This window comes from Dermacentor andersoni, chromosome 7 (assembly GCF_023375885.2).
Source record: "Dermacentor andersoni chromosome 7, qqDerAnde1_hic_scaffold, whole genome shotgun sequence".
NCBI lineage: Eukaryota > Metazoa > Arthropoda > Arachnida > Ixodida > Ixodidae > Dermacentor > Dermacentor andersoni.
In genome coordinates, this window is record NC_092820.1 from 101,904,480 (window position 1) to 101,917,203 (window position 12,724).

General features: G+C 44.9%; 1 protein-coding gene and 1 pseudogene across 1 annotated transcript in view; both read right to left on the reverse strand.

Moving 5' to 3' along the window:
* Positions 1 to 12,724, reverse strand: part of LOC126534023 (arylsulfatase I-like) — a 94,557-nt gene that overhangs the window by 30,838 nt on the left and 50,995 nt on the right. The window lies entirely within an intron of this gene.
* Positions 2,325 to 2,504, reverse strand: LOC126535014 (U2 spliceosomal RNA; annotated as a pseudogene).

The window sequence follows — 12,724 nt, forward strand, 5'->3', positions numbered from 1 at the left end:
TGCAGTTACACCTCGGCCATCTGAACATGACATAGATGCAAATTTACACACTGCTCCTGGAAGTCTGGCCTCCCAGCTTGTCTGGTATAATAAATCCCCGTATCTTCTTATCTTGCAACCTTCATAGGAGGTCAGAGGTGCTGCGTGATTTGTCTTCGCTTAGTGCAATCTATGACTCCTCTGGCATCGTAATTTCTGGCCGTTAAACTCACACATTTCCAACTCTCTGACACAGGATTTACATATATTTCTGCAATTGTAGCGCGCAAGCAGTAGTTTAGAACTGCACAATATGCAGAATTATTTTAAATAGCTCATTTTGCGACCTTAGGAGGAATGTGAACTCTTGCTGGCTTCGGTCCTAATTAGTTTTACTGATCTCGAGGGCTCACGAGTGAAGGGTGCCGGCACGAGGTTCACGAGATGCTAGCCGGCTGAAGCAGTGTTTCTATTGACCTTTTCGCGGGAATACCTTGGGCCCTGCCATGTTTGATCACCCGGTGACGCATTCATTGCCTGCCTCAACTGCCTCCGTGTTTACAATGGGTGTGTGTGACGCCAGTTCGGCTAAGCAAACCTCTGTTTCGGGAGATATCGTAGACGGTGACTGGGTGGCCGACACGAAGCTTTGGCCACAGCGTCCGCGAGCACACAAACGCACTTTCGCAGCTAATTAAGCTATGTCCAATTGGCGCAAGCAGCGTATATGATCATTCTTCTAAAAAAGGGGATTAATATGTATTCCAAGCTTTCCAAACGTTCCGATCATGAATTGAATCATGATTGGTGTGTTTCGCTTCTCGTTCTTTATTTCGCAAATATTTTCTAGAAGCGGCTTGTCACATTTCTGACTCAGTAAATTTGCACGCTGCGTTCACAATCTCGTTATTTTCTGCCTGATATCACTCGCGGGTGTTCTCAGTTCCGATAGATTTATTGATGCTGCACGCAAGGCTGGAAACGTATCGGTTTTGTACGTTGTAATACCTTGTAGCAAAGTTGCATTACCGCTATAACTCGCTTACTCTTGTGGACCGTCACGAAGCATTCAGCTTCGACAATTCGTGCGCTATCGGTGCAGTCCGTCATTTATTGTGCGTATATCGTGCGTATATCGTGCGTATATTCAAGTTTTCGCCCAAAACCTTATTGACAAGTTGGAGATAGAGTGGGCGTAAGTTTCCGTGCCAGTACGGGTAATTGTGGGTAGATAATGTGCGCAAAACTTACTTTGACAGGACGCGACGCTACACCCTTTTTTATTGTTTAACGAGTAGTACTCACTCTTGCCGACGTTCCGGGGCTGAAGCACTTTTTTTTCAAGGTTAGCTATACAACGCTGGCGGGTGAGCAAATTTCTGGATCCTCGAGGAAAGCCGTACATATCGAAGTGCCAGCAGGGGTCCGCGAACTTCACCCCAAAGATTTATTCCATTCCACAATATTCCAGTCACTATTTTTGCAGCCAACTACTGCACACGTCTTCAATCCACATAAGTTAATCCAACTTGATTGGAGCACAGTGCGTTAGCGAAAACTCAATTGCATTTCCGACAGTCGCTCGAACAGAAGTAAGGTGGAAGCGGTAATGGTTTCGTATTCGTGCGCTGTCGCTGAGGCAACATGCGAAACGCCGCCGAAAGCGTCATCTTATTTCTCTAGAATAAAGTGCTCCACGTAAGGGGTAACTAGGCTGACTAACGATGGCCACATCGGCTGCTTATGCCAGCGAATCACCTATGGAATTTTTTTTTTTTTTTTAGTTTTCGCTAACCCTGCCGTAAGTTCCTTCCCCTAGTCCAAGCGACAATGAATTCCTACAATTCAAGGAAGAACCAGACATGAATATCGGGCCAATGAGTTACCATAATCGGTCGCACAATGTGTTTGTCTGTTACAATACCACCCTGCCCTCCAGCACGAACATCGATCGAGTTTAGAGTGTTGCTGCTGATGCCCTCACAACAAAACTAGGGCAGACGAATACCAAAAGTTTCGAAAACAACTGTTAGTAAAGATAAACAACGAGCAAAGGGCTGTCGGAGACGAACTGAAACAACCATGTCCGCTTGTTCTATTTACTGTATTAGTGCAGTGATAATGAACGTTGAGAAGAAAGCAACTAAAAGCAAACGATTACTTTTAGCAATTGCTCCATTACCTTAATGCGACGTTAATTGGCTACTCTTATCAATTATAGCTTCGAATGACGTAAATCTAATTGCAATCAGTCACTTTTTTTTACAGTGAAACTGTATGTGACTAGGTTCTGTAAAAAAAAATTGAATGCGTCTATCGAGCCGTGTAAATCGAGAGTTTCTCCCCATACGTGCGCCGATACCAAGGATAGTGCAATAACGGGCCGACCCGCGGTGGATGTTAAGCACGCTTTAAGTAATCATCCAACTTGCAAAGATAAGTTTAATATCTTAGGTCCATATACAACCCGTGTCAGATGTTAAGCTGATAAGAACAGCTACTACACTTTGACCCGCGTCAGCCATGTCTACGTTCGCACAGCCCTCTCTTTGTCGGCGGTTTAAGCGCTTGCGTATCTCATTTCCTTTCTTTCAGTTTTCCCAAGGTAACGGTCCCGTAAGCTTGCTGCCCGCTAGGATTGCGAGGCGAACAAAAATGCGAGCCGTACATCTGGCCCTATCCAGCAAACTTGCAACGTTTCATCGGAGCAACGGCAAGGTTTGAGATTGAGTTTGTGGGGAACCAACTTTCGTGTGGCCTGTGTTGTGTCTGACGGCTTCTGGTTTTCGAGTGACCTCATACCCATTATTGCACTGCGGGACGTCGACCAACGCACGACCGCCTTGACTACGGTGACGCTGTGTGTGTCCTCGGGGGCCTGTTCTGCGCAACGGGATTCGTTAGTAAAAAGTGTCGTACCATGCTTTTCAACAATACATTGGTACATATACCCCCCAGTGCCCCATGATTTTCTGAGGCTCGACATCGTGAAGGAGCGACTAGTCGCGCCTTGCTTTCCATTTATGTGCATACGGCGTTTGACGCACAGCAATCGGCAGTTCGCCAATAAGGAGCCCACGTACACAGCTTCGCTGGTCATCCACCTTCAAAGAGTGGAATGGCCTTGATTTTTTTTTCTATAACGTGTAGAAATCTTATTGCTAAAATCGCTGCACCTGTCAAGTTGCCTTGCATAAGCGTCCGGCGTACGTTATTTCGGTGCTGGCTCAAACAGTGCTGATTGTTACCGGCTAGACAAGAATGCTCACAAAATGGCCTTCGCCTGAACATCTTGCTGGCTTTAGAAAAGAAACCATGTTGAATGGCGGTGCCAAAGCTGGAAAATGAACGGAACAAGACGTTCAGTAAGACGAGGAACTGGGATATTTAGTGCTCATTCATTTTGAACTATGCTGAATGACATGGGTCACGCTAATGAAGGATAGAAAGAAAACCGAGAGCCCAATTTTTTTATTAGTCATATCCTAAGAACTCAACAAAGAAAGACGCCAAGGATTAGTCATGGTAAAATAGGCACACAACAGACACACAACAGAAGAGTGATTCAGTCTGGTGTGTCTGCTTTGTTACTTATTGTGATTAGTATCACTCCACGCAGTTTAAAATGAATGACACAAGACCTTGTAAAAACAGCGTGGTATTTGGCACAGAACGTAAAACCTAAGGTTTTTTTTTTTAGACTGATTGCAGGGTCTTGTGAAAGGTTCCGATGTAGATTAATAAAATGGACAGTGAACATTGTACCTTAGCTGCGGACTGGAAGAAGACCATGTTTGAGCTTTTAATTCAAGACTTGACAAAACAAAAATAAAGATTATTGGGCACTTTCATTAACCACAACAATTCTCACGTACAACCTGGTATGTTACCCCGACAGACAGATTGAATATTCGGATCCAAGGTGTTTGCAACAAAACAAAAACTCAGTGCGCTTCCACTCCGCGAAGAAGGCTCCCCAATGAAGCTGTGTATGTAGGCCCCTCAATGTCGAACTCCACCTACACCGCGGGTCGGCCCTGTATTGCACCATCTTCGGGATCGGCAAATGTATAGGGAGTGCTTAGCGCCTGCTTCGCCTCCGCCACGGCTCGACCATGCATTGCACTATTTTTGGGATGGGCTCACGTTTGGGAAGTGCTTAACACCTGCGTCACCTACACCGCGAGTCGGCCCGGCGTTGCACTATCCTCGGTATTTTTTGCTACACGCGGACACAGCAGTGAGGAAAGTATCCGTTCACAGCCTAGGTGTAAAATATCTTCATTGCATCACAAACACAAGAACGCAAAAACCTCCGAAACTTTGAGCATATGTATTTTAGGCTCGTATTTTGCATCCTTAATTATCATGTGCTGAAAAATTTGAGCATGCTTTGTTTGTGGTTATCCAGTCACTACAAAATATTTTGTAAAGACTGACGACTTCATTAAAATTTGAAGTGAAACACGAACTATTGATGCCATACATTACGAAATCTTGAGAAGCCATGGAAATGTTGAATAGAGTGAAAGCTGGCGTTGCGTAATTAAGAATGACAAGTAATCAGAAATTAGGAAGCGCGCTGTATAATTGGGAATGAAACCATGTAACGTAGGGTGAGACTGTCTTTAGATGCGGCAGCAATTTCGTGCATTAGATGACGCTGATTGCAACAGAGGTATAATGCCAGTTCAAAGAAACAATGTGTTCATTGTTTAAGTCACGCGAAGAGGAGCTCCGGACCTAAGAAGTTTGCGAGCAAGAGCTTCGAAGCATTTACCTTCAATCCCTGAGTCATCCGCTGACTGTGAAAATACAACGCGCCCCAGCTGCTGCAGCCTACGCAGTCCTACGCGAGACCCAAGCAGGGCGTCGACACCTTTTGCCGTCAGTTCAATTATTTGGTAAAGTTTAAAGCTTGCTTAATTTGCTCAGGTTAGAAGTCAGCTCGCGGGCATATTTGTTGTTCAACTCGATTCAGTTTGCCGGCTTCTTTGTTACAGTAGAGAAAGGACTCTTTCTTTTTTTGGTAGATGCCTTTGTAACCACTTGAAGTTTCAGACTCTCCACGTTAGCGGATAATGTAGCCGTGTCTTGTTCCTCGTCGCAAAAATGTATCTTCTTTCTTATTGTTATGTTTTGCTTAGGTCCAGATATGGAGCTGTGACCTTCCTCGCGCGCTAGATACGCATGTTGCTTCTTCATTTTAGGCTCTCATGTCACCTCGTAGAATTCGGAACGCTCTTCAGAGTTCCTGTAATCCTCTGTAACGGTGCAGCCTCTACATCTTGTCGGTGTATATTTTTTTACAAAATCTGACGAGAATAACTTGCCTAATCTACTTTCTTAGGGTTCCACGAGCATCTGACTTGACATCGGGCATGGATACTTTAAGCAGGTGCTTCCGAGGTAATCCTGAAAATGGTCTAAAGCAAGGTACCTAAAACTGGGTGCCTTGAGACTAAGGAGGTTCAAGCAATTTTATGCGAAACTTATCTGCGCGTACTTAAATAGTGCGCATCAGTAATTCAGGTGCGACGACGATCTGACAGAGCGAGAAATTGCCGGTGGTCCAATAAAATTGCTACATCGCTGTCGTGTGAGGAAAATCCAGCTGTCTCTCGAGCGTCGGCAACTAAATGAATCAGCGTATTTTTCGGCAGGAGACTGACGCCAGTATTCTATAAGTGTTCCTCCAGTCAACACTCCACCTAAACTAAAATAAACAATGTCCCTGCACTTAATCCTACAGGGAGCGAAGTTGCACAAAGGTCCGCCATTTTGCTGCAACGCTATGTGGTAAAGCCACTCCACATGCGCGCGGGAGTTAAACTTAATCCGGTGGCAGAAGTTACTGGCAGTATTCCATTTTAATGCGAAGGATTGCATAGAGAGCGCTAAGCAAGGCCACGCAATGTCATTTTCAATTTCGTGGGTCAGCGTAAAAAATAAATTTCCAGCTTACAAATCCAGGAATATAATGCTGCAGTATAAAGTAGACCAAATACGTATAATCTATATCATTTCATAATAATGCTTATTTCATGATAAATGCTTATTAATTAAACAGAATCTAAATAATTAAATTTAACATCAAACTAAATTTCTTGGCTTTCTGAGTAGTAGCTAATTTCGGAGTGAAAATAGCCAATTTGCATTTTTATGTTCAACAGTACTTTTAGGGTGAGCCACGTGACTAATCTGACGTGACGAAACGATAATTTGGGGGTCCTCGGTCCTCTGGGAACCAAGGCCTGGACACCCGCAACATAGCACAAAGCTCCGCTCCCTTGACTCGCTAGAGGCACAGCTGCCATCCAAATGGCGCACACCTTGCGCTGAGGCGCGAGCTCGTTGCTGCAATGATTGGACACCGGGTGCCGCTCGCCAATCTCCCCAACTGCTCCTGCTCTAGAACTAAAAACATGACTCGATCAAAGATGGCCAGCGTTGCTTCTACTTCGTGTGACATAACAGCCAGGGACAGGCAGCCCTACCCTGATTTAAGGAAAGAAGAGCAGGAGGCCGGGCAAGAGCGGTGTACCCTTCTGCACGGCCGTTGGCTCGGCGTTCAGTGAGCAGAAACTCACGGCCAGATATGCCAGGCTCCGGCCGCGCTATAGTTCCTGCCGATCTCGCTCTGGTGGCGTCGAATTCCGGCATGGTTTGCTGTCGCGTGCACGCCATGCCCACCGCGTCGTGTGTTCCTTCGCGAAAATCGCAGCATGCGGTTCCTGCTGAAAGTGTTTCTGGAGCTGCTTCAGAAAGGCTTCCGTTCTCTAATTCGATGCGTCCGATGTAGAGACGCGCGAAATGTCTCGAAGAGGATCCACTACTGGAAGTGATCACTCGAGAATATCACCCCTGAATACAACTTCGGTTTGCGTGCGCCACGGGGCTTATATTGTTTATTGTGATCCCTAGAAAGCATTTGCCATGCAGGTCTTGCATGGGTGACTGTGGAGCTGAAATGTAGCCTGTGCAGCTTCGTCAACTGTAGTTTACACACTTTACGCGTGTTGGCTGATCTGCGTCACACCTACCTGCTGCACCACCGTAGAGGCTTGCGCTCTGAGAGCTGCGACAGAAAACATGTTTTTGGTCTTCCTCTACACAGCGTTGCGTACCGCATAGCCATTGCTTGCGTTCGAGTACGTATTCGAGCACCCGACGGCCATGGAATGCGTCGGCATTCTTGGAACAGCTAAAATCACGTGTGCAACAAGAGAGCACGCCCCGACACACACCCACCAATTTGCGCATGCTGAGCGAGCGACGCGCATGGCCGCCTAGGCTGCCGAGGTGCAACTGAGAGATCAGCGGTCGTGAACGGTTCTGCAACATTTGCCATTTCCGCATTGCTACCACTTTGCCATAATGTGCACGTGTCGTCCGCTTAGGCGCTATTAAACGGCTGCTATTGAGAAAATTAGACAATTACCAGCCCCGCGACTTGGTCAAGTTCACATTGATAGTATATGCTAAGCATTTAGAAGCAATTTAGCCCAAGTGAAATTTCTTCGCAGTTGGTCTTGAAAAGCATCGTCCGGATCACAGCACGAGAGCGAAAAAGAAAAGCACACAAAACAAATTCACCGACGATTACGACACGCCCTAGTGCTAAATTTGAGCGCAGCCGTGTACCTATTTTTATTTCCGGACACATTACCTGCTGCGGATAATCTATCTCGTATTGCGTACTCCAGGGTAGCGTATCGCACTGCTGCCGAGAAGTAGCAGCGCCTGCCTATCGAAGCTCGACCGACGTTGCTTATTGGGTAGCGTGGCGTTGTCGGCGGGCTGCAGGCATCCGGTAGACCATGGCGACCAAGCAAGGGCGAGACGATTTCTAGAGCGAGACTTGCACGGTTTATTCAAAGGTAGATGAAAGAAAATGAGAAGAGCATGAAGTGATTAAAAGTGCAGTTTGGAGTCCCTTAAATAGGCGCTCTACAATTGTGGGCGGGATCTTGCTTCCGTCGACGTCACGTGACCGGCACAGAAAGAGGGTCCCTCTTCCTCGGGTTATACCGACCCTGCAGCAAGGAAGAGGTCGTCCCGCCTCCTGGAATTGTAGACGCCTGCCCGCCTCCTCTGCGCGTTGCGGGTTCGTGGAAGTTCTCCTCGAGATCCAATTCGAGGCAAGGGTCTCTCTAAACTCGCACACCCACACACACATACACACACAAAAGAAGCCTGTACACTGCGGGGCTTCCGGCAGACACTCGAAATGGTCATGGCCAAAGATCACGATCCTTGAAATGTGCGTGAAACTGAGCTCTTTCTATCTACTCTCCCTCTGTTTTCATCGTCACTCCCCTTCCTCCCCTGAAGGAACACAAACTGGACATGTGTCTGGTTAACCTTCCTGGTTTTCCTCTGTTCTATTTCTCTGTATCTCTCCGTCTATCTGCTTGAAAATGCTTCATCTGAATTCCCCCAATGCAAGTTGATACCTAATTGACAGTGGATCGTATTGTGGGCCCTTGACATATGTCCAACCGTCGAATAATGGTTCATTCCCAGTAGTTCATACTTTGGGAAGGCGTGTTGCTCTCCTGTCTTTCGCTCGGGTTAACAGCCACGCATTTGAAGAAAGTGCTGCGTGGAGAGCGTTATTAGTTCAAACCCACGAGTAACTGTAACTCACCTCACCTATATCACTGTTATGTAGAGTTCAATACTAAATGTGAATTTTAAGTTGACGCATCAATCATCGGAAAATCTGTGACCAGCCCATCTAGATTTATTTCACTTCGTACTTCGTCCTTGGAAAGATGAGGCAGGCCACCGACAAAAGAAGTAAAGACATAAACGGCCATAAGGACATAAAAAGGACATAAAAATAAAAGGCAAAAGGACATAAAATAGAAGAGCAAAAGGCAAAAAGATTAACCATGGGCGTGCCCGGTTGGCTACTCTACAAATGGGGAGGCCAGAAATTAATGGCAATCTAGCGGTAAGCGCGAGAGAAATGCGGTAAACGTTTCGTCACAGCTTGTTGAAGTCCCGGATCAATGATTCAAACCGCGTTCACCAAATTGCAATGTCTTCTTCAGGAGCGCACTCGATACGTGTGCGCGCAGATACACACACACTCACACACACACACAAGCATATATATATGTACGTTTTTTCTGCTTTGACACTCGTAATTCTAACGCATTAATAGCAGCACTCATAGATAAGGAAAAGTAATGTAAGAAAAACATCGAAGAGGTTGCGAAAGTGCACACGCTCGCAGAGGAATGGCCTCTAGCAGTCGCGAGCGTTCGCACAAGCATTACCGCCGCTTTCAGGAAGCACCGTTGGTCTTTTGTGGCCTTGTGCATACAATTGTGCTTAGGCCAAGTTTACAGGCTATTTTCATTCGAAAGCGGTCTACCGTCGAAGCGGCTAATAGTAGCTCACGGATCAGACTATCGAATGTAAAAGTGGCAGGAAAAGTGTTCTATTCTCTCGTCACCCAATTGCACGCCGCGCTGTTGACTATTCCTACGAAATTGTAAATGCTACGTCCAGCCATATGCAACACGGAAACATCGTTTTGTGATGGGAGAGTCCAGGTGAGAGAGATGGTGATCATGAAGACGAAGAGGTACTATTTTCGGCAGTAATATAGAAATCGGTGGAAGCATGTCTTAGCACACTGGGAAAGCGGCGGGGTGACCCAAAGAGGTAAAAAAGGGAAGAGCTCAGGCGGCCGGCGAAGTCGCAATCAAGGGTCGAGAGAGTACAAGCGGGCGTTGTTAAAACCAGCTGAATTCCAGTGTAGATGTGTGATGTGGCGAGTAAACGATTGGAGTCATCACCCAGTATTCGTCCTTTGCAGTGGTATAGGCACCCGCAGTTCATGGTAATAAACACTTCCTGACTGCCATTCTTCACATATACTTCGTCATCGGCCGTATCTCGCTGCGTATTTCTTAGTGGAAGTCACGGTCGATTACAACTCCGTTGTAATCAACCGTGACTATACGACTTGTAACAAGTCATATTTTTTGCTCTTGTCAATGTGGGAACACTAGAAACATGTATCCACCGAAACGCTATTTTAAACAGTTGGGAATAGCGTTTCTCGTTTTACATACGTTAAACGCTAGCAAACCTAGAGCATGTTACGGTACGTGTCCCTTCAGGACGTAACTTACAGTACAGGAACGCCAAATAATAAGACGTTAGAAGATAGGGTGCCGTCTTGGGTCTCGTGAGAAACATACGTAAGCCTACACGATGCATTAGCAACCATCCTGTCGTTTCTTGGCCGACGCGTCTCGTTAGACCTATGGAGGCTGGAATCTCAAAGCCAGAAGCTCGACGCTCTGCTCCGATAGCTTAATATTAGCCTCTTGAATAGCAGACTGCGCTCGGAGGAAAATGTCCTGGGAACATAGCCTAAGCACTAATAGATGCTGAAGGCCGCAAAGGCAAACATCGCTTCTCGATAACGACTCCACACTGTATACGAAGGTTTGCGACTGTTAGCAGTCATTGCTCTTACAGTGTTTCCACTCTGGCTATCATCCCTTCACTGTCCGTTTAACTTTTTTTTCATCTATATTTCCTTGTTTTTTTCCTCTAGTCGGTATAACTGCACAAAGGAGGAATTGAAATGAGTCATCGTGAAGCGGGCAAATTTTAAATATGCTGAGGATATTTTTGTGGAATTTCTCTTTTCTGCCCTCCTGTGAAACCTTCATAATAAGAAATAAAATTTTTATTTCCGGAGGCATCCTGCTAATATCCAAGTTCTTCTATTTTGCAATTTGTTGGAGGAAAAATTCGGCTGTTAAGTGTAAAATATTGTGTTAGAAGAGTAAACACAAGCGGAACAAAAGTCTGGGGTCCATTTACCCGTATTGACTCAATGAATATGTAGCAGGTCTTTACTGTCAAGTAGAAGTGATGTTGAAGAACAAAGACGATTCAACAATTGTGAGCAGCGAATCTAACGCCCTATTTCGCACACTTGTGTGCTGAAAATATATAACACTCAAGGCACAGCGACAGTGGCGCGCACTGTCAGCCGTCGTCGGAATCTGATCTGCAGGTTAAGGCATTGGTTCAACATAAATCATCGTAAATTCCAGAGCACGTGCCTGCGCTCGCGTTTGATCGGGTATGTGTGCAAGTATTCGCTTCAAGCGATTCTTGATTAACACTCTTTCAACCATAATATATGCGACAACGTTCTGGGAATTTCGTACAGTTATGCTTTCATTTTGACATTGTAGGTTTCAAAGCCTTGCTTAAGAAACTTGGCGTGATGTTTGCACGGTATGCAGTGATTATGAAGTAGTTAGTGTGATCCACCGTAACATCGCAATAATACTTGCAACACTGATGTATTTCTTGAATATATAGGAACTCTTCTTCAACGGACAACATCTAACAAATGGTTTACAATGGTTATTTCGTGACCTAAACATAGATATTTCTAAAAATAAACCCTCCAGGGTAACACTGTTGGAAATAATGCTTTTGTGTGGCCGTTAAAATATTATTAATGCTTCCACTAGAATAACACGGATGTCAGAAACACTTATAGATATCTGTATCACAAATTTGTTGCTTGAAACTGCTTGAAACTGCAATTTGTTTATAAAAAATTGTTTGCAGTTATAACATTGCCTTTTCGTACGTAGTAGTAAAGAAACATAAGAAATCAAAAAAAGGATGGGATACAGCAGCACTCCTTAAGAAAAAGAAAGATGAAAAATAAACTGTTTGTGCATTTCTTCTTCACTAAGGAACCTGGAGACCTTGCAGAATATAAAACATTTAGAAACAAATTGAACCAAGACCTACAGAAGGCAAAACAAAATTTTATGCCTACAAGATTTCTAAAATGGTGGATAACTCAAGATTCCTTTGGGATTCAGTTAAGGATTGGATAGGTCGTAAGAAAGTTAATATCCCCGTGGATTTACATATAGGTGATATTCACTACGCTGGCACGTCCCTTGCAGATAAGTTTCTTACAGTTTTTGGATGCCAGTTCATTAGGTAATATGACAAAGACAGCTGATTTCAGACTTTCCGAGTCGTATATTGACCGTTCACTTCCTAAAATAAAAAAAAATTAAATGATGGAGTTTTACATGCCAAAACACTTTCTGATTATGAGGCACGCCGTAGTGGAGGACGACGGAAATTTCGGCCAACTGAGCTTCTTTAACGGGCACCTAAATCAAAGTACACGGCGCTTTTCGCATTTCGCCTCCATCGAAATGCGGCCGCCGTGGCCGGGATTCGATCTCGAGACTTTGTGCTCAGTAGCCGAACACCATAGCCACTGAGAAACCACGGCGGGTCACTTCCTAACTCTGTCTTTTTATCTCCTGTTACTGAACTTGAAGTGGCATCTGTTATAGGCTCATTTAGGAACAAAAGCTCTTCATGCGATGATGGTATTGCTGCTGCTCCTATTAAGGCTGTTATTGATTCGATTACGAAGCGATGTACTCACATTTATAACCACATTTTTGCGACGCGTATTTTTCCAGATGATATGAAAATAGCCCGTGTACCTGTAGTTTTCAAAGGAAGAAATAAAAATGAATTAAATAATTTATGTCCAATATCCATACTGCCTATTTTTTTAGGTTGCTGAACGCTTAATATAGCAGAGCCTATATTTTTTTATTTTAGAAAATGGTGTCAATTGCGAACTACAGCACGGATTCCAGACACGTACGTAGATCGACGCCGACAGCACTACTGCACATTAAGGATGACGTACTTA